This window comes from Macaca mulatta, chromosome 5 (genome assembly GCF_049350105.2).
Source record: "Macaca mulatta isolate MMU2019108-1 chromosome 5, T2T-MMU8v2.0, whole genome shotgun sequence".
NCBI lineage: Eukaryota > Metazoa > Chordata > Mammalia > Primates > Cercopithecidae > Macaca > Macaca mulatta.
This window is the reverse complement of record NC_133410.1, coordinates 72,192,782-72,214,340: the sequence shown is the minus strand read 5'-3', so window position 1 is coordinate 72,214,340 and position 21,559 is coordinate 72,192,782. Positions and strand designations below refer to the sequence as shown.

The 21,559-nt window shown below is 37.4% G+C and overlaps 1 protein-coding gene across 7 annotated transcripts in view; it reads left to right on the top strand.

Moving 5' to 3' along the window:
- Positions 1-21,559, top strand: part of ADGRL3 (adhesion G protein-coupled receptor L3) — an 854,829-nt gene that overhangs the window by 104,853 nt on the left and 728,417 nt on the right. The window lies entirely within an intron of this gene.

Below are 21,559 nucleotides of genomic sequence, written 5' to 3'. Positions count from 1 at the left end.
GGTGCTTTGCATAAACCATTTGCAGGAATAATTTGAAGCACTGAATTCTTTGGAACAGCAGATTTTCCAAGTTACTTTTTTATAAACTATTTTGAGTCTATAATAAACAAGATACATTATTATTACAACACTTAAATTATGAGTATCTTCCTTGGAAGAATGAGTTTCAGTCTAGATTGAGGCTTCTCAGTAGCAGCACACATGTATTAAGAGTTTCTATATTGTTGTATCATTACAGAAAATTTGTAGCATCTTGTACCTCTTACAAAGGGAGTTCAAGTTTAAAGTACTAAAATAACTGTAGTACATATGGTGTTATGGAATGGGTTGTAAAATCAGTGAGGCTTCTGTTTACATAAGTAGATGTAGTTGGTATAGGACACACTTGAGTTGGAGGGTCTGGGGCAAACCTTTTCTAAATGGGCTGGCTTTTACTCAGCCTCAGTGATTGTTGCCTTGAGGAAATTTGGGTTCACTCTTCTAGGACTTCTGATTTATAAAGAGAAGTAGAGTATCTATGTTATTGACAAAGCTTGTCCCCCAAAAGATAGGGTCTCTGCGTGTTTGGTGTTGTGAAGCCAATACATGAAACAACTTCAGCGTCAAGCAGTTAAGGCTTTATTTGATGGCCATGGAATGGAGAAGTGGGAGCATAGCTCATAAATCAACTCCTCCACTCATGAAAGCCAGGAAGCTGTAGATATAAGGTATCTTTAATGAAGGAGTTGGGCATTATAAGCAAGGGGAGGAATATTCACGTCTTCTCGGAGGGTGGGTGGAGAACCAGAGTGCTGCCTTCCTTGTTTATGGTTTCTTCCAGTCATTGTCATGATTGCCAATTGTCATAGCACTGGTGGGGGTGTCATTTAGGAGGGAAATTCGATTATATTGAAGTTAGAGGTTCTTCAAGTGAGCTGCCATCTTGGATCCTACCAGTTTTAGCTGGTTTGGTCACAAGGATGAACTTCTTTAAAAAAAAAAAAAAAATTAAGTTTTCTGTTTTTGAGATGGAGTTTCGACCTGTCGCCCAGGCGGGAGTGCAGTGGGTGCGGTGGTGCTTTCTCGGCTCACTGCAAGCTCTGACTCCCGGGTTCATGCCATTCTCCTGCCTCAACCTGCCTCCTCAGCCTCCCGAGTAGCTGGGACCACAGGCACTCGCCACCATGCCCGGCTAATTTTTTTGTAGTTTTAGTAGAGACGGGATTTCGCCGTGTTAGCCAGGATGGCCTCGATTTCTTGACCTTGTGATCTGCCCACCTCGGCCTCCCAAAGTGCAGGGATTACAGGTGTGAGCCACCCCTCCCGGCCAAGGTTGAACTTCTGACTGTGGGCTTCTTGTTTCTTAAAGATAAGCAGAGTTAAGATGGGGTAGAAATTCTATGAGGCCATGTAGTCATTACACTGAGTAACATGTAAATTTCCATGTGCACTTTCCTAGTTTTAAAACGATGGCTACTAGTTCAAATTCTTGCTTTTCTATATTTATTTAATGATGCCTGGCTTAAGAGCAGATGTGCAGTGTCTTTCTGTAAAAGCTTTCATTTATCCAACTCTAGGATTAGCCTGTGCTTTAAAAAATGGAGCCACAATTAATAGAAAATAATATGCACACCTCTTAAGTGTTCTCTTTCACCATTTTTGACAATTATATACAACTATGCAACCACCACCCCAAACAAAATTTAGAACATTTCCTTCACCCCAGAAAGTTCTCTGTTGCCCCATTCCAGTCAATTCCTCATTCCTTCACGTGTACAACCATTTTCTAGAACTTTATATTATAGAACAAAGAAATTGTGTCTTTACACCAAATGAAGCCCAAGGGCTACAGCTACCATTGGCAATCTCCTGCTATAAAGCAAAATAAAATGTACTACTCCTTTGGATGGGATGAAGAGAGAGAAAATAATAATTGTTGGATGCATTTTTGTGCACACCACTTAATTTTATTGAATTCCTGTGTGTAAAAATTTCTGTGAGTTTCAATGCATCATGTTCTAAATGCAAGAATTGAGGCTTATAATAAATAGGTGACTTGCCCAATCTTAAACAGCTTTTAGCCAAAATGGAAATGAAAAATCAGACCATAGTTTTCCAGATTGCTTTTCCACTGCTATAGGACTGGAAAGATATTTTTGAAAATTAATATAATAATGAAAAATGGTTATTACTACATGATTGTGACAATATATAAAATATTTGATATTTTAATTGACTAACACAATTCTGAGATATTATGTCTAACCTTATGTTCAAATTTATGAGATAATTTTTTATCACTATTTCACAGATTTCACAAAATAAATACTAGTGTTAGTAAGTACCTTGCCCAGATTCACATAGCAAATGAATTATGAGGCTGAAATTTAAACCAGGGACGTTTAACTTTAAAGACTTTTTTTTTTTCATAAAATTACTTTCTTAAATTATATTTTACTGTTGTAAAGTACTGATTTTTATTTTGAAATAAAACTATTTTTAATACGTTATTCACTCTGATAGATATGTTTATGAATTGCAAATATCAGCTAATGAACATGCAGTATGAAAGTATGCAAACAATATGGATATTTCAAAAAGTATCAAAACAAAATGGATGAAAAAAATGTTTTGTGTATAAATGTAATATAATATGAAAACGTAGAACCAATGTAAGGTGCATTTAAGTTAGATAGCACATTGTACTGAAGGGTGAATTCTGCAATTCAGTCACTGGATAATTAGCAATTTAAGTTTTTGTCCTATTGGTTGGGGGTTGAATAGTATGAATTAATCATATTCTTCCTCTCTGTCATTTCTCAACCAATTGGAAAATCAAGATCATGTTGTCATTTTTAGATGGTTAAGACTAATTTTAAAAGTGCAAGTTGCCTCACAAAGCAAGGTTTCCAACTACATCCCCCTACAATGGTCTCGCCTACTTATTTGTCCAGGAAGAAGCTGGAGAATAAAGATCTCTCTGAAAGCAAGAGCAAGAGTTGTCCTAGTTATTGGCCACTTGGGAAGAAAAAGTTGCTTATGAGCATGCAGATCTATGAGAAAGGGAAAAGACCCAGAGAAGGGCCTCAGCTTGGAGTGGTGATGTTCATGCATTAGCGGCTCCACCCAAAATGAGTATGACTTACTGAAGTCTAGTTTCTTAGCAATTCTTCCACTCCTTTGGGAGAAACAAACACCAGGTGGAGGGAGAGCAAAATCTCCCACCCTAATACTGCTCCTGAGAATGGAAGGGTTGCTGGAAGTGTACCAGTCCTTCCCTATAAGGGTGGCAGTGAGAAGAGAGGAAGGGATAAAAGGATCCTCCTTATATTAATTGTTGCTCATTCTTGTCATACACTAGAGGTTTCAGTTTGAGTGACAGGAAAGTGTTTGTGGGTGCATACTTTAGTGTTTTTAAGACTTCCTTAGGGGACACTTACTGTGCCTAACCTATCTGTTCATTTGAGTCTGCTGCTAGTGTGTTAATTCAGTCTGGCACCATAACTGCATCTGAAATTCACAATAAAATAAAAACCATTAGTAAAGGCATCAGTCAGTAATAAAAATAAAGTCTGCAAAGCTTGTAGTTTAATTAAAAATGGAGGCTGTTGAAAATGAGGGATTAATGGAGTCATAAAGTAGAAAAATTAAAATGCATATGTAAAATGGAATGGAATAATAGTCCTAGAGATATACCTTGTCTTAAACAGGTCTTTGAAACATTCTCATCATTAGTTTGAAATTTTGAAGGTTATGAAGTCAAAGAAAGAAGAAAGTGCACAATCAGCTTGACTGAACTAGTGATAGGGTTTTACAGTTTACTGTCTTGTTTAAAAAATTAGTACCAGCCGGGCGCGGTGGCTCACGCCTGTAATCCCAGCGCTTTGGGAGGCCGAGGCGGGCGGATCACAAGGTCAGGAGATCGAGACCACGGTGAAACCCCGTCTCTACTAAAAATACAAAAAAATTAGCCGGGCGCGGTTGTGGGCGCCTGTAGTCCCAGCTACTCGGGAGGCTGAGGCAGGAGAATGGCGTGAACCCGGGAGGCGGAGCTTGCAGTGAGCCGAGATTGCGCCACTGCACTCCAGCCTGGGCGACAGAGCGAGACTCCGTCTCAAAAAAAAAAAAAAAAAAAATTAGTACCTCAGAATACATGATACTATTTGGCCATTTCATTTCACTTTTTCTTTCTTTACAATAAGGTAATATACATGTTTGTTTGGCAAGTTCTTCAATTATGTTTTTGCTGCACATGTAGACAAAAGAATTCACCTTCACATTGTATGATTTTAAAGTAAGTTTCAAGAGATTTAAAAGAATTTAAAAGAGATTTAAAAGAATTTACTTTGAGTCATGAAAATATAAAGTTTTAAATGTTACTAATTTCGACTTAATTTTCTAGAGGTCAGAGAATGTTAAGAAAGAAAGGAAGTCACATCTGTCAATTACTTTTCGTAAACCTATTTGAATTCAGTAAATTAAAAGATGGCTTTGTCTACTCTGTGGTTCAATATCTGAGGTCAGGACATCTGGTACCCTAATTTGGTTCTCCCACTGTTATACAATGGGGATTTGGGTCAAGTCATTTAAACACCTTTTTCACTCCCTCTATCAAGCCTCTACAAATTAAAATGCAGCTTAGTAACCAGTGGAGTATGTCACAAGCACCTTATTTACTCATTGCATATGTGTGAAAACTACCAAGACAATTACATCCACCATAATATTTTTCTGTTGCTGTATAGCAATAATCATCTATCATACTAAAAAATCTATTTCTTATGTATGCAACTTTCCTAATAAATGTCTATAATGTAGTAATGTTTTCACATAGGAGTCAGAATGTCATGCTTTAAAGAGGTTGGAAGGAAAGAGAAGATAGATTGCTGATAACTCATTGGTTTAGAGTCTTAATTTTTAGATGTGTTCACCAATGGACTTACAGTAGATGGACCCTCCCCACAAAAATCTCACTACCACTGTCTTCCACTCAAAAAAGTGAAAGATAGGATTTAGTTGTTCCATAAATCATCTTTCCAAGAAAGAGAGCTGTTCTTGCAATAGGGTGGCAGATGGAACAGCTTTTTACCAGTGGGGGGTTTTGTTCTTTGCTGCCAAAGATATTTAGGAAAGGAGGAATTATGCTAATTTATCTATTTTTCTCCTTTGCAAGCAACTTTACATGTATAAGAAACTCACTTACTCATTTTGAGGTCTAAGTTATTATTTTTTGGCACTTGGCACATAGCACAACTGTGTGCTGAATGTATATGCACTGTTTAACCTTTAAACATTAGATATAAATGCAATATACTATTCAAGGGTCTTCTGCTTGTTGAATTTCAAAAAGTCATGAGAAGGTTAAGATCTAGAAAACATTCCAGAGAGTCTCTCTTGATGCCCACTTCCTGAGATCATGTGCAGAGTATGAAAGCTCTTATAAAAATAGAGACTTCATTTCCCCTAGCTAAAACCCAATAAATTAAAATATATAAAATGGGCCAGGTTTCATTCTGATTAAACAGTCAATGATTATTTATTTGTTAAATAACCCTGTTTATGGAGGAATAGAATGCATAGGCTCTTGGTAAACTCTCCCCAAAGCATTGGTTTCTGACAGATGTACTGATAGTTTTACTGTCTTTCCTGACTTTATATAATGAGTGTTTAAAGGCGGACTGTTTTCTCTCTGTGAAGAACAACACCGATTTTCCATGTTTTGCCAAGGGCATGGGTTATTCCAGGGTGCAGTCAAGTGATCAATCCATTGGGACATACAATTATATCCTACTGTTTGGTGCCTTCAAAGAGAATATTTTGGGAGAATTATTAGTTTTCTCAAGCAGTCATACGTGTATTTAAATTGCAAGATCAAATCCAAAATCCTTTGAGCTTTTTTTGGAATAAAGATACCATGTGAAAATGATGAGCACCCTCATTACTATTACTACTTTCTAAGAAACTCTTTTTCCGTACCCTGTAAGATCAGTTTTTTTTTTTTTTTTAATTCCTTTGTTCCCTTTTCTTTCATCTGCTGCTTTTTACTTGTCCCACTTCAGGGGAAGATAATTGAATCACCTCCGGCTCAGTGCTTGTGGACGCTATAAATTTAATGTCTCTAAATAAATTATGCATGTTACAGAGAAGTTAGAAAGAGTGGAATGCATATATTCCAGTCTAGGTTGTAGTTACAGACGATTAGTTAATATCTTAGGTGCCTTATATTACTTTGATAGGGGAAAAAATGGATATCTAGATCTTCGGCAAGGACGTGCTACTTTGTGCCAAATTTCAACTCTAGGTTAAAAAAAAAAATCTAATGTTTTCTGAGCTCGTTATCCTGACTGGTGAGTGATGCTGACAAAAACACAAAAAAAACCTAATATTTTTAGTGTATTATTCAAGATAGTATAGACTATGTTGCAGTGACAAATAAGATATTAATTAACACCACAAAGTTTGGTTTATTGTATTCAGTACGTGACAGATCATTTTCTTGGGTGTCTCATCTCCAAATGGTGATCTGTGGACCAAGATTGTTTCCATTTTGTTGTTATTCCTTCTGGAATATATAGCTTCTACAGTTACTGTGAAGTATTAAAGAGACCCAAAATATTGGGAGCTGTATTTGGAGGGCCAGGTCTGCTCACATTTTATAAGCCAAAACTCAATCACGTCATTTGCAACCTCACTGCAAGGGATCTGGGAAAAGTAATATTTTCTGTGTATTCAGAAAGAAGAAACAATGTGATGAACAGGCCCCACTGTCTCTGCCATAGTTAGTGCTCCTATGAGCTCACATAATACAACCTGTGCTTTTGCCCTCAGTGGCACTGTCAAATAATGTTACTCACACCTAAATACCTTATGTGTCTTAGTTTTCATAACACATCATTTAAAATCGAGAAGCTGAAGAATGAAGTAGGAGGACTGGCAATACCTGACTTCAAAAATTACTGTAAAAGCACAGTAATCAAGACTGTGGTATTGGTGGAAAAATATTCAGATTCTTATTGTCAAAAGAACCATGCTTAGGGTAATTAAAATACTCTGGATGATACTACAGTGGTAGCTTCACATTATTATACTTTTGTCCAGACCCATATACATTTTTATACAACCAAGAGAGACTGTGGTAGAAGCTATGGGCTTTGGGTGATAAGAATGTGTCAATGTAGGTATATTAATTGAACAAATATAACACTCACATGTGAGATGTTAATAATGGCGGAGGCTATGCATGTATGGGGCAGAGGGTATATGAGAGATCTCTGTACCTTCCTCTCAGGTTTTCTGTGAAGCTAAAACTGCTCTGAAGAAAATAAAACCTTTAAAAAAATAAATGCAACAAAATAGAGAGTCCAGAAATAGACCCACAAATATAGTCAACTGATCATTGACAAAAGTGCAAAGACAATTTAATAGGGAGAGGATAGTCTTTTTTAACAACTGGTGCTGCAATAACTAGATACCCGCATGCAAAAAAATAATAAAAAAAAAAAGTCTAGATACAGACCTTACACCTTTCACAAAAATGAACTCAAAGGTGGATCAAGACCTTAATGTAAAATGAAAAATTATCCAAATCGTAGAAAATAACATATGAGAAAATCTAGGTGACCTTGAATTTGACAAAGAGGTTTTATACACACAATCACAGTTAGTCCATGGAAGAAAAGCAACTGATAAGTAGAATTTCATTAAAATTAAAAACTAGTAATGAAAAATCCAGTCATATCTGGGAGAATAATATTTGAATAACACATATCTGATAAAAGGCTTATATTTGAAACATACAAAACCTTCTTAAAACCCAAGAATAAGAAAACAATCCAATTTAAAAATTGGCGAAAGACTGAAACCTACAAATCACCACAGAAGATATACAGATAACAATTAAGCATGCTTAACATCATATGACATTATGGAATTGCAAGTTAAACAACAAAATACCACACCATACCTATTAGAATGACTAAAATCCAAAACACCAACACCAGCAAATGTTGGTGAGAATATGGAGCAACAGAAACTGTTATTCATTGCTGGTGGAAACGCAAAATGGTACAGCCACTTTGCAATATGGTTTGACAGTTTCTTACAATACTCTTACCATACTATTCGGCAATTGTGCTCCTTGATATTTACCCAACTGAGTTGAAACCATATGTCCATACAAAACCCTGCACATTAATGTTTGCAGGAGCCTCATTCTTAATTGCTACAACTTGGAGGCAACCAAGATATTCTTCAATAAGTATGGATAAGCAGATAGTGGTATATCTATACAATGGAGTGTTATTCAGAGATAAAAAGAAATAAGCTATCAAACCACAGAAAAGACACAGGGACATCCTAAATGCTTGAAATGTAAGCATTACGTGAATCTTATATTGCTTAGTGAAAAACCCCAGTCTGATTCCATACTGTGTGATTTTACAATATGATATTTTGGAAAAGGCAAACTATAGAGACAGTGAAAAGATCAGTGGATGCCAGAGGATCATGGGGAGATGAAGAAGGATGAGCACAGGAGATTTTTAGGACAGTGAGTGTACTCTATATGGCACTGCAATGGTGGATACATGCCACTGTATATATGTTCCTACAGCATATTTCTGGTCACAAAAACATTACCAAACCTCTAAATTAAGACCCAAAATACTTCTAATGTTAAACACTAAAATGTTAACTATACATACATTTGATAAAGATTAATAAAAACAAGTAGGGTGGTTTTCTACAAATTGATTTTAATTCAGGGTCTTAGATGGCCAGAGCCTAACCTAACAAGTCAGAGCACAGATGGGAATGAGCCTTGGCCAGGACACCATCCCACTGCAGGGGGAACTCACAACGACACCCACACTCACTCAGACGGGGAACCTGTAGACATGACAGTTCACCGAAGGTGCACATCTTTGGGATGTTGAAGTGCAGTACCCAGAGAAAATCCAAAAACACAGGAAGAATGTGCAAGCTCCACACAGACAGTGGCTCCTGGCAGCCAGGAACTGATTATTTTTCTCATCAACATTTTAATGGAATGACATTGAACAAAATGACATTTTTCAAGGGACTGCTATGCTTGTCCTTTTCTTTATTAATAAACCCATCTAGCACATACTAACTTTGTTTTACCTGAGTATACCTACTTGATTTTTTTTTTTTTTCTTTCTGAGACGGAGTTTCGCTCTTGTTGACCAGGCTGGAGTGCAATGGCATGATCTCGGCTCACCGCAACCTCCGCCTCCTGTGTTCAAGCGATTCTCCTGCCTCAGCCTCCTGAGTAGCTAAGATTATAGGCATGCGCCACCATGCCTGGCTAATTTTGTATTTTAGTGGAGACAGGGTTTCTCTACATTGGTCAGGCTGGTCTTGAACTCCCGACCTCAGGTGATCCTCCCGTCGGCCTCCCAAAGTGCTGGGATAACAGGCATCAGCCACTGCGCCCGGCCCCCTACCTTGATTTTTGCCACTGTTCCCATGTAGTGATCTCATGATCTCATGGATGCTTTAGCTCCACCACTCCTGGGAGGTAAAGTTTTATCATCTTGCTGGCTCCTTGAAAAGTTTTACTAACAAAGTTGCAGTTTATTCTATTAGTTTACTTCTAGCCCAGTGATTCTCAAATCCAGGGTTTATTGCCCTCCTGGAAACATTTGGCAATTCCTAGAGATACTGTTTGGTTGTCACAACTTGGGCTGAGGGTAGTACTACTGGAATCTAGTGAGTACAGTTCAGGAAGGCTGCTTAACTTTCTATAATGCATAGGACTGCCCATCCCACAACAAAGAAGTATCCACCGCTATGTTCCAATAGTCTTGTGGTTAAGAAATTCTGTTTATTAGCAATTTTTAATGATTTGTTGGAAATTGAATCCATTATGTGATTATCTATATCATTCATTAATTCATTCAATGGATACTTACTAGATAACCACTATAATTGGAAATGGTAATTCATTTTTATTGGTGAATCTATACATGGGATCTTGATCTAATCTGGGTTATGAAAGAAGGCTACCTAAGGAAGGGACATGTAAGCTGAGATTTGAAGAATAAGAGATAGTGAAATTTGTAATCACAGTAAGGAAGGGTGTGGAGAGGGAAGAGCCTTCAAAGCAAAGCGAACGCTCCCTATGGTTGATATGGTTGAGTCTAGACAAGCTTCTCAACATGGGGAAGCTCTTGCCCAAGTTCTGAATTTGCAGCTGCCCTGTCCATAGGTCCTCTTCCTTACCTGTGATCCAATATCTTGCCCCATGGATGGTAAGTATTTGCTTTTCTACCCTGTTTCCAGGACACAGGATTGATTGTGCTTTATAGGTCCTGTCAAACTGCTAATAGGAACAGAGTGGAACTTTCAGTGTTCAACCTAGACTAGCTATAAATACCATTCATGGTGGTGAGCCTCGGGATGTTAGGCAAGGACTTTGTATAAAGTTCCTTCTACGAGGTCAGGAACTAAGCCTGTTAATAGCAATGTTAAAAAGTATAGTTCACTTGATCCTGGTGGAGAAGGAGGGGCTGCAAAGGCAACTCGGCTGGCCTTGATTTTGAGCCCTGGAGATATACGTTTAATAGCATCTTTCATTTTATCTGCAACTCTTGGAAACCATGAAAGAAAGGTAGGAGTGTAGAGACATAAGAGTAGCCATACTTGAATGGGTTGTTTAGGGCTCTTGGCAGCTGTTTTTTAAACCACCATAAAATCATTTTCAGACCTGCTATTTCAGTCTTAGATGGTAAAGGATCCTCAAGATACTACTACTTCTTGGCAACAAATTAAATGCCAAATGAACTTGTAGACTAAGTTTGCCTTCTTCTTTCCATTTTTCAGATATTTATCTTGTAAAAATACAGTTCAGAAGTATCATACATTCTCTTTCATACATCAGATGTTTATTGAGCGCCTACTACGTCCCAAAACTGAGGCACTAGGGATAAAACAATAAACAAATTTGGTCCATGCTCTCATGAAACTTATTTCCATTTGGGGGAGGCAGATTATGGAAAAAATATAAATAACTTATTAAGTAAAAGAATTCCAGATAGTGTTAAATTTAATTAAAATAGCACAAAATACAGATACAGAGAATGATTTGGGAATGAGGCTCAGGTAGGCTCTATTAAAAAAAAATGAGATTTGGAATAAGACCCAAATGCTAGGAAAAATGAAAGCTCTTGATGATATGCAAAAAGTGCATTTGAAAGAACCCCGAAACAAACAAATTGGGCTTATTTCAGGGGCAGAAAAGGTCAGTGTGACTGTGGCTGGCATTTAGTATGGCAGGCCAAGTAGGGTAAAAGACAAAAATTAGGAAGATAGGCAGGGTCTAAAATAGGTCGCACCGTAAGACATCAGAGCAAGAAATTTGGATTTTTAAAAATTAAGTTGGTGCAAAAATAGTCATGATTTTTGCCATTAAAAGTAATTACAAAAACCCCATTTACTTTGGCACCAACCTAACACTTTCTTGTGAATTCTCTTGGCGAGTTATAAGAAGGAAGAATGACATATCTGATTTACATCGTAAAAAGATCATGTTTACTGTATGCATGGGTAATGAACTGCTGGTGCCATGGGAGTAAGACTAGAAGTCAGGAGGTCAATTAGAAGCCTACTGAAGTTTTCCAGGTGATAGATAATGATAACTTGCTCAGATTGTAGCTGTGAACTATAAAAAGAACTGGTTATTCAGAAATTGATTCTATTAACTTCTATGCCATTTTCATGTTCGTATGATTGTTTACTTTGAGATAATTTAAAATATTTTAGTATATATTTTGCTAACAACATATTAAGTGGCTGATACGTAAGTGTCTTTCTGTGCCCTCTTTTTTTTTTTTTTGTTACATGTCTGGACACTATGTAAAAAGGAAGTAAGGAATTTTAGGCTGCTTTTCCTCCTGACAATACAGAAATTGAACATAGAAATTTATTTCTTTTAAGCCTTTTCCTTCCAGCTTTGAACCTTTTAAGCTTCCACCAATACTTACCTTTGTGGGTATTTCTTTCATTATCTAGAAAGGTATAAGAGAGGAGTAAACCCTGAAACTTGTGGAAATAAAAGCACTGTTGATTTCTAAATTCCCTTGCATCTCTGGAAACTTTGGTCACTTTTGTGTGATTGTTCTTTTAAAAACCTCAAGGCCTGGATTACCTGTTCTTCAAGTACATTAATACATTTCTTAGAACTAAATCTGGAAGTGTATCTGGCAGACCATTATCTTAGCTATTTGTACTGCTAAAGAAGTAGTAATTATTTTAACTTTTAAAAATCTACAGAAGATTTTTGGTGGAACCATATGAAAGTACCCTAGTAGATTGTAAGGCATGTTTGACCCAAAGATTAATAGCATCCTTACAAAGACTTTTCACTATTTCGTAATTCAAAGAGTGGTTAGAGTACGTTCATTATGAACTGCCAAGGTCCTTAAGGGTTTTACAGGAGCGCTGGAAATGGATTTTTCTATATCAAAAGCTGCTAACTCATTTTTTTTCTTCTTCTGTAAGGCCTATAATAGTAGGTTTTTCTTTGTGTATTAGGTTTGGTACTGTTTTGAAGGACACAGGAAAATGAGTTGTGAAATGTAAATGCAGATTAGTGGAGAGCAAGGTAGCTTGTTCCTAGTTACACTTTTTGATTGGGGAAGGAAAGACAGAGGTTGAAGATTGTAACTTCTATCCTAGGTAGAGTAACCAGAGTCTATATATCATACTTCCAATCTATCACACCAACAATATTAATAGTAAAATACTTTCTTAAGATTATTTTACTCCTCTCCAACCTGATATAAAAACTTACAAGACAGTTATTTCTATGCATTAAAAAAAGAAAATATATAGGGCCAGATGTGGTGGCTCAGGCCTATAATCCCAGCATTTCGGGAGGCCAGGGTGGGTGGATCACTTGAAGTCAGGAGTTCAAGACCAGACAGGCCAACATGGTGAAACCCCATCTCTATTAAAAACACAAAAAATTAGCTGGGCATGGTGGTATACGTCTGTAGTCCCAGCTACTTGGGAGCCTGAGGTGGGAGAATCACTTGAACCAGCGGGGTGTAGGCTGCAGTGAACTGAAGGTTGCAGTGAGCCAAGATCGCACCACTGCACTCTAGCCTGGGTGATAAGAGTGAGACCCTGTCTCAAAACAAAAACAAAAGACAAAAAACTATACACACACACACAAAAAAAGAAAATATATAGGATAATATTATAAATGAATGATTCTGGAAATAGTCTACTTAAACAACTTTGGAAGACTGTCATAAACAGCACTGGACAAGAAGACTCAAGATATGGATTTTAGCTCAGCTTTGCTGATGAGCTAACATTTTACCTTCTCAGAGCTTCAGTACCCTCATCACAAAAGGGCTATAATATTTGCCTTGCCTTTATCTCAAGATTGTTTTAAGGATCAAGTGAGGTAATGCTTAGAAAAGTTTGTGAACCATGAAGTAGTATATAATATCATTATAATTTCCCTGATTTGAGTCATCACCCCTTTTCAGAAGAATTAACTGAACATGCTGTCTGCTGAAGCCTTATCACTCTGTGCTAGGACCTTAACCCAGGCTAGGCTACAACATGACAAAGGCATTATGAATTTAATCTTTGGTAAACGCCATTAGAGTCCTTCATCAGGGTAATGGCTCTGCACCACCTCCGTACACTACAGCTCTGATTATAGTGCACACCACACTTTTGCCCAGTTACAAACTATATGATTGCAAAATTGAAAACTTCCTCAGTTCAATTTTCTATGATTTTTCCTTAGCAAATTTAATATTTCAGATAATTTAAAATATTTCACATAATATAATTTTTTTATATTGACAGTCAATACTCATTACATCTAACATTTATTTAGCGATTATGAGTTGTCAGATATTTGGCAAGTTCTATAAATTTATTCTCTAGTTAATCCTTGCAGCAGTCCCATATTTTTGTGCCAATCTAGTGAAAAGAAAATGGAAACTTAGATACTAACGGGCTTGTTCAAGATGACAACTGGTGAATGGTGTCGTTAAGGAATAGGCTGCCTGGTTTTAGGATGTATACACTGAAATACTACCTTATAACACTCCCCAGGGTCATTTTTTGGTGAAAAGTGTAAAAATTTGTTAGAGATGTAGCATTTCCAGAAACCAGAAAAACGCCACTCAACGAAAATACATGACAACTTTTAGTCTCATTCTGGAGAAAGAAAATGTCAGTCCTCCCTACAACTACTTTAAATAAATCACTAAGTAATTTAAAAAATATCTTCACATCAGCATTACTTTCTGCCCCATATGCCCAAGATTCTGAAAGCCTTTGGTTATCTTTTATTATATTAAGATCCTGAGAACATGTGTATGTTTATAGTTAGATCTAAGATAAGGGTAGAAATGTCTGGTTAATTCCTGAAAATTGACTTCACCATATTGTGTTGGTCTAGAAATCCCTCCCCTTTCCCTCATATGTTGCAGTTGATGAGCAGATCTGAATATGCAAAGCCTATTTAAAATCAATGGCCTTAGATCCAAGGCCCAGCTTACTATTTGCCAGACTAATAAACTGAGAATTAATGTATCTCATTGAGCTCAAATTTGATTGTATGTAAAATGAGAATAATTATTAATGATGTTGTTTGTGATCTGTTTGAGAGTACTTTGTAAACTCCAAAGTGCTATATAAATTAATTAATTCTATTTTAATGTAGTAAACTAGAGATCTCTGGCAACTGAGTGAGGTAAGGTGCTCTTGTCGATCTAATTTTCTTACGTTTTACATATAAAAGCTACTAAAATATATGCATGAGCTTTGAAAAATTGTTTCTCCTCTGGTATGGACTGAATTGTGCTCCCCGCAGCCCAGTTAATATATTGAAGCCCTAACTCCTAATATGATTGTATTTGGAAATAGGGCTATGAGAAGGTGATCATAGTTAAATGAAGTCCTAAGGGTGAGGCCCTAATGCATAGAATTAATGCTCTTATAAGAAGAGAAGGAGACACCAGAGCTCTCTTTCTCCTCCATATGAGGGCACAGTGAGAAGGTGGACTTCTGCAAACTGGAAGGATACCCCTCATCTGGAAATGAATAGGCTGGCACCTTGATCTTGGACTTCCTAGCCTCTAGAACGGTGAGAAGTAAATTTCTGTTGTTTAAGCTACCTAATCTGTGTATGTTGTTACTGGAAGTCCGAGCTGACTAATGTACCTTCTTATATGCAAATATACCTAAGGATCCGTGTAAATTACTAACTATATCAGTGTGTCATTCCTACTTGTGTTAGTCAGAGTTCTTTAGATAAACAGAACTAACAGGAGAGAAAGAAAGACACAGAGAGATTTATTTTAAGGAACTGGCTCACGTAATTGTGGGGCTCCCAAGTGCAAAATCTGTAGGGCAAGCCTGTAGGCTGGAGATTCAGGTAAGAGTTGTTGTTTGCAGTCTTGAATTTGAAGGCTGGTAAACTCAAGACTTTGTATGTTGCAGCTTGGAGGCAGAATTTCTTCTCCCTTAGGAAACCTCCATCTCTGCTCTTAAGACCTGCCCATATTATGAAGTCTAATCCCCTTTACTTAAGGTCAACGGACTGTAAATGTTATCACATCTAAAAAATACCTTTACAGCAACATCTACAGTAGTGTTTTACCAAACCAATGGGTCATCAAACTCTAGCCAAGTTAACTCTTAAAATAACTATCACACTGCTATAACAAATTACTACAAATTTAGTGGCCTAAAACAACACAAATTTATTTTGCTCTTCTGGTGATTAGATGCCTGAAATAGTTCTCATTGGCTTAAAACCAAGACGTTTTTAGGGCAGAGATTTTCTGGAGATCCTAGGAGAAATATCCCATTTCCTTGCTTTTTCAGCTGCTAGAGTCTGCCTTTATTCTTTGGCTCATGGCTTCCTTCCTCTATTTTCAAAGCCAGGTCCTTCTCATACTGCCTTCTGTCTAGCTCTCTCTTCTACCACCTTCTTTCATTTATAAGGGTGATTACATGGAACCCATGTAGATAATCCTAGATAATCTTTCCATCCAAAGGTCAGCAGATTAGCAATCTTCATTTCACTTGCAACCTTTTTTCCTTTTTCGCCATGTATCATAATAAGTTCTGAGCTTTAGGGCATGGGCATCTTTGGTGGGCCATTCTATGGCCTACCACACTTGCTGATCTTCATGGAAAAAGAAATGTATGTTCATTGTTGAGGCCAGATCTTGGAGTCAGATCACCTAAGTTGGTTGTCCTAGCTCTTCCTCTTACTATATCGGCACATCTGGAAAGGACTTTGAATTGTTTTGCCCCAAATTTTTCTCATCTATAAGTTGAACTAACAATTCTTAAGAGGATTCAATAAGTTGAATCACCTAGAAAAGCATGTATCAGGAAATCATTACATTATTTTTTATAACAGTAATGTGTTGCTTAATTACAGGGATGGGGATACATTCTGAAACATGGGTCCTTAAGTGATTTCATCATTGGGCAAACATAGAGTGTACTTATACAAACATAGATGGTGTAGCCTACTAGATACCTAGGCTATATTGTGTAGCCTGTTGCTCCTAGACTACAAATCTGTACAGCATGTTACTGTACTGAATACTGTAGATAATTGTAACATAATGGTATTTGTGTATCTAAACATGTCTAAATGTAGAAAAGGTACAGTAAAAATATGATATTATAATCTTATGGGACCCATGTCATACATGTGGTCTGTTGTTGACTAAAATGTGTTATATGGTGCATTGACTGTATTTTAATTACAGATTTCAATTGTGGTTGTTTCAGAGAAATAAAAATAATATAAATTGGTTAGAAGGAAGGAGATAGATTAAATAATCATCAGGTTATTACATAGTTTTTAAAAAAATTTTTCTGCAACCCAGGATAACCCACTGTATTAGTCCGTTTTCACACTGCTGATAAAGACATACCTGAGACTGGGCAATTTACAACAGAAAAAGGTTTACTGGACTTACAGTTCCACATGGTTGGGGAGGCCTCACAATTGTGGCAGAAGGCAAGGAGGAGTAGGTCACATTTTACATGGATAACAGCAGGCAAAGAGAGAGCTTGTGCAGAGAAACTCCAGTTTTAAAACCACCAGATCTGGTGAGATCCATTCACTATTGTGAGAAAAGCACAGGAAAGATCCACCTCCATGATTCAGTTGACTCCCACCAGGTCCCTGCCACAACAAGTGGTAATCATGGGAGCTACAAGATGAGATTTGGGTGGGGACACAGAGCCAAACCATATCATTCCACCTCGGTTTCTCGAAAATCTTTTATCTTCACATTTCAAAACCAATCATGCCTTCCCAACGGTCCCCTAAAGTCTCAACTAATTTTAGCATTGACTCAAAAGTCCACAGTCCAAAGTCTCATCTGAGGCAAGGCAAAGCCCTTCTGCCTATGAGCCTGTAAAATGAAAAGCAAGTTAGTTACTTCCTAGATGCAATGGGGATACAGGCATTGGATAAATACACCCATTTCAAATGGGAGGATTCACCCAAACAAAGGGGCTACAGGCCCCATTCGAAAATCCAGCAGGGCAGTCAAACGTTAGAGCTGCAAAATTATCTCCTTTGACTCCATGTCTCACATTCAGGTCACGCTAATGGAAGAGATGGGTTCTCATGGTCCAGGACAGCTCCACCTCTGTGGTTTTTCAGGGTACACCCTCCCTCCCAGCTGCCTTCACAGGCTGGCATTGAGTGCAGCTTTCCCAGGCACACAGTGCAAGCTGTCAGTGTATCTACCATTCTGGGGTCTGGAGGATGGTGGTCCTCTTCTCACAGCTCCAGTAGGTGGTGCCCCAGTAGGGACTCTGTGTGGGGGTTCCCACCCCACATTTCCCTTTTGCACTGCCCTAGCAGAGGTTCTACATGAGGACCCTGCCCTACAGCAAATTTCTGCCTGGGCAACCAGGTGTTTCTGTAAATCCTCTGAAATCTAGGCAGAGGTTCCTAAACCTCAATTCTTGATTTCTGTGCACTTGTAGGCTTAATACCACATGGCAGCTGCCACGGCTTGAGGCTTGCACCCTCTGCAGCCACAGCCTAAGCTCTACGTTGGCCCCTTTTAGCCATGGCTGGAGTGTCTGTGAAGCAGGGCACCAAGTCCCTAGGCTGCACACAGCACCGGGACCCTGGGCCTGGCTCTGGAAACCACTTTTTCCTCCTAGGCCTTCAGTCCTGTGATGGGAGGGGCTGCTGCAAAGGTCTCTGATGTGCCCTGCAGACATTTTCCTCATTGTCTTGGTGATTAACGTTTGGCTCTTCATTAACTTATGCAAATTTCTGCAGCTGGCTTGAATTTCTCCTCAAAATACAGAATTTTTTTTGCTATTGCATTGTCAGGCTGCAAATTTTTCAAACTTTTATGCTCTCTTTCCCCTTTGAAACTGAATGCCTTTAACAGCACCTAAGTCAGCTCTCGAATATCTTACTGCTTAGAAATTTCTTCCACCAGATACCCTAAACCATCTCTCTCAAGTTCAAAGTTTCACAAATTTCCAGGGCAGGGGCAAAGTGACGCCAGTTTCTTTGCTAAAACATAACAAGAGTCATCTTTGCTCCAGTTCCCAATTTCCTCATCTCCACCTGAGACCACCTCAGCCTAGACCTTATTGTTCATATCACTATCAGCATTTTTGTCAAAGCCATTCAACAAGTCACTAGGTGGTTCCAAACTTTCCTACATTTTCCTGTCTTCTTCTCAGCCTTCCAAACTGTTCCAGTCTCTACCTGTTACCTAGTTCCAAAGTTGCATCCACATTTTCAGGTATCTTTTCAGCAATGCCCCACTCCTGGTACCAATTTACTGTATAGTCTGTTTTCACACTGCTGATAAAGACATACTTGAGACTGGGCAACTTACAAAAGAAAGAGGTTTATTGGACTTACAGTTTCATGTGGCTGAGGAGGCCTCACAATCATAGCGGAAGGCAAGGGGGAGCAGGTCACATCTTACTTGGATGGCAGCAGGCAAAGAGAGAGCTTGTGCAGAGATACTCCTGTTTTTAAAACCATCAGATTTCATGAGACCCATTTACTATCACGAGAACACTGCCCCCATGATTCAGTCATCTCCCACTGGGTTCCTCTCACAACACTTGGGAATAATGGGAGCTACAAGATGAGATTTGGGTGGGGACACAGAGCCAAACCATATCACCCACTTTTTCTGTTTTAAGTTATCTTGCAGTCTAGAGGCACAGTGACATTTTCTGTATACACATATGTACCTACTAAATCAAATACATTCTATATTTGAGAAAAATATACTTGGAAATTGGAATAAATAGGGCATTACCAAAAAGATTAATAAGCATGTTAAAAAAAAAGAATGTTTGAATGAGAGTCTGATTTTTCCTGCTTTTCTCCTGATTTTAAGGAAGAGACACAGGTTTGAGAAGATGTAGTAAGGTAGGGTTGATTATTTCTAAGAATAAATAGCCCTATAATTAAATGTAATATTTTCAGATTAGAAAATCAAAAGCAAAATCACATTAGATTATAAAATTGACTTCAGACATAGATATGTTTTTGTAATTTGTATTGTTGAAAGTGAAGAGTAATCTGCCCAATATTGCACTTATTAGGACCCTTCTGCTCAGCAAGCAAATAGGAAGCAGCAAAATGTTATATCTTACATTGATTTTGAAAATATTTACTGAACACTTTTTATGCAATTTTTAGATTTAAGATTTTTGACAGCAATAACCATATACTAAGCTTTTTGGCATTTTTGTCTTGGCTCTTACTATTCCTGTTTGTGACAAATATTGTGAATATAGTACTTACATTGTCATGGAAAGAAACTAAATTTTCACTAATCATCTGCATAGTGTAATTCATTAGTTCATTATATTAAATAGAATTTTAAATTATTAAAGCACTAAATAATATTCTTATTACCATTTGGAACTCTGACTTTACAGATTACTTTACTAAATGCATTGCTTAAAGACAGCATGTAGGCTGAGCACAGTGGCTCATGCCTGTAATCCCAGCACTTTGGGAGGCTGAGGTGGGTGAATCATGAGGTCAGGAGATCGAGACCATCCTGGCCAACATGGTGAAAGCCCGTCTCTACTAAAAATACTAAAATTAGCTGAGTGTGGTGGCATGTGCTTATAATCCCAGCTACTCAGGAGGCTGAGGCAGGAGTATCACTTGAACCAGGGAGCGGAAGTTGCAGTGAGCTGAGATCACACCGCTGTATTCCAGCCTGATGACAGCGTGAGACTCAATCTCAAAAAAACAAAAACAAAAAGAAACAATAGCATGTAGACAATTTATAACCTATTTTTATTGATATTTTTATTTATGTTGTAGTACAGTATTTTATACTAACATATGCTCATATATTAATGCAGTAGTACTTTTGAAATATGAACAAGTGGAAAGAATTTTCTCAGTAGCTCAATAGAAAGGTTGAGCTGAAGGTTGAGTGTGAACTCTCATTTGTTTAACAGGCTTATTCTTTTTCTCTTTTTCATCTAGCGAATACTTATTGAGCATGTCCTATAATTCTAGGTGTTGAGTGACAGGTTAACAGAAGAGAAAAAGTTCTGCCCCTGTGCATCCTATAGTCTAGCTTGATTTTATTTTTTTTCTAACATGATACGTCTTTGTTATCTTTCCTGCTAATTTTATACTATTCTTTTGTTACTGAAGATATAAAATAAATTAGTAGAGTAAAAATATGTTTAATAAAATAATCAAATTATTGTCATTTGAACTAAAGATATTAAGTAACTCACTGTGGAAATAGAGAAGGGTCATTAAGCAAATAAAAGTCATGATTACTAACATATTGAAGAGAATTGTGTCCCTCTGAGATTATTAGAACCCATTACATTCAAAAGTCTAACTTCCAGATAGCATATTAAGAAATATGGTGACAGAGACACTGGAAACTATAGAGTTATTTGTCCATGACTGCAGTGAGGAATGAGGGCCCTCAGCTAAGGTGGGAACCCGGGTGTGTTTGGTTCCAACACCTATGCTTTTAACTCAAATAAAATCTGACCTCTTGGATTTTATGTTACTTATTCCCTTGAGTGAGATGTTCAGTGCATATATGTATGCTGTTAACGCATACATGCTTAAATGTATACATGCTTTCAAAAAACATTTCTTGAGTAGTTACTATTTACTAGGTGCCGGGTATAAGAAGAGGAATTAGCCAGTTTTTTTTCCTCTAGGACCTAAATATCTAGACATATATTCACATCCTTTCAAAGTTTCAGGAGACAGAGAAGGAAATTCCTGACCATTTTTTATGTTTTATTAGATCTTTCAATACAGAAAATGTTTATAATCATAACTGTTTTTAATCATAACTGTTTTTCTTTTAACCATTATAATTTACATAAATCAAAATTGAGGTAACAAACTAGTATTACCCCTAATAGTAGCTACAATTGCTCGTTTAGTGTGAAAAAATCCATGAATTTTTATTATATTTTGTTTAGGAATTTAATTATAATTGTGATTTTTTTTTGCAGTATTATTGTCTCCAGCTAGCCAGTTATGCCAGGTAGTGTGTGTGTGTGTGTG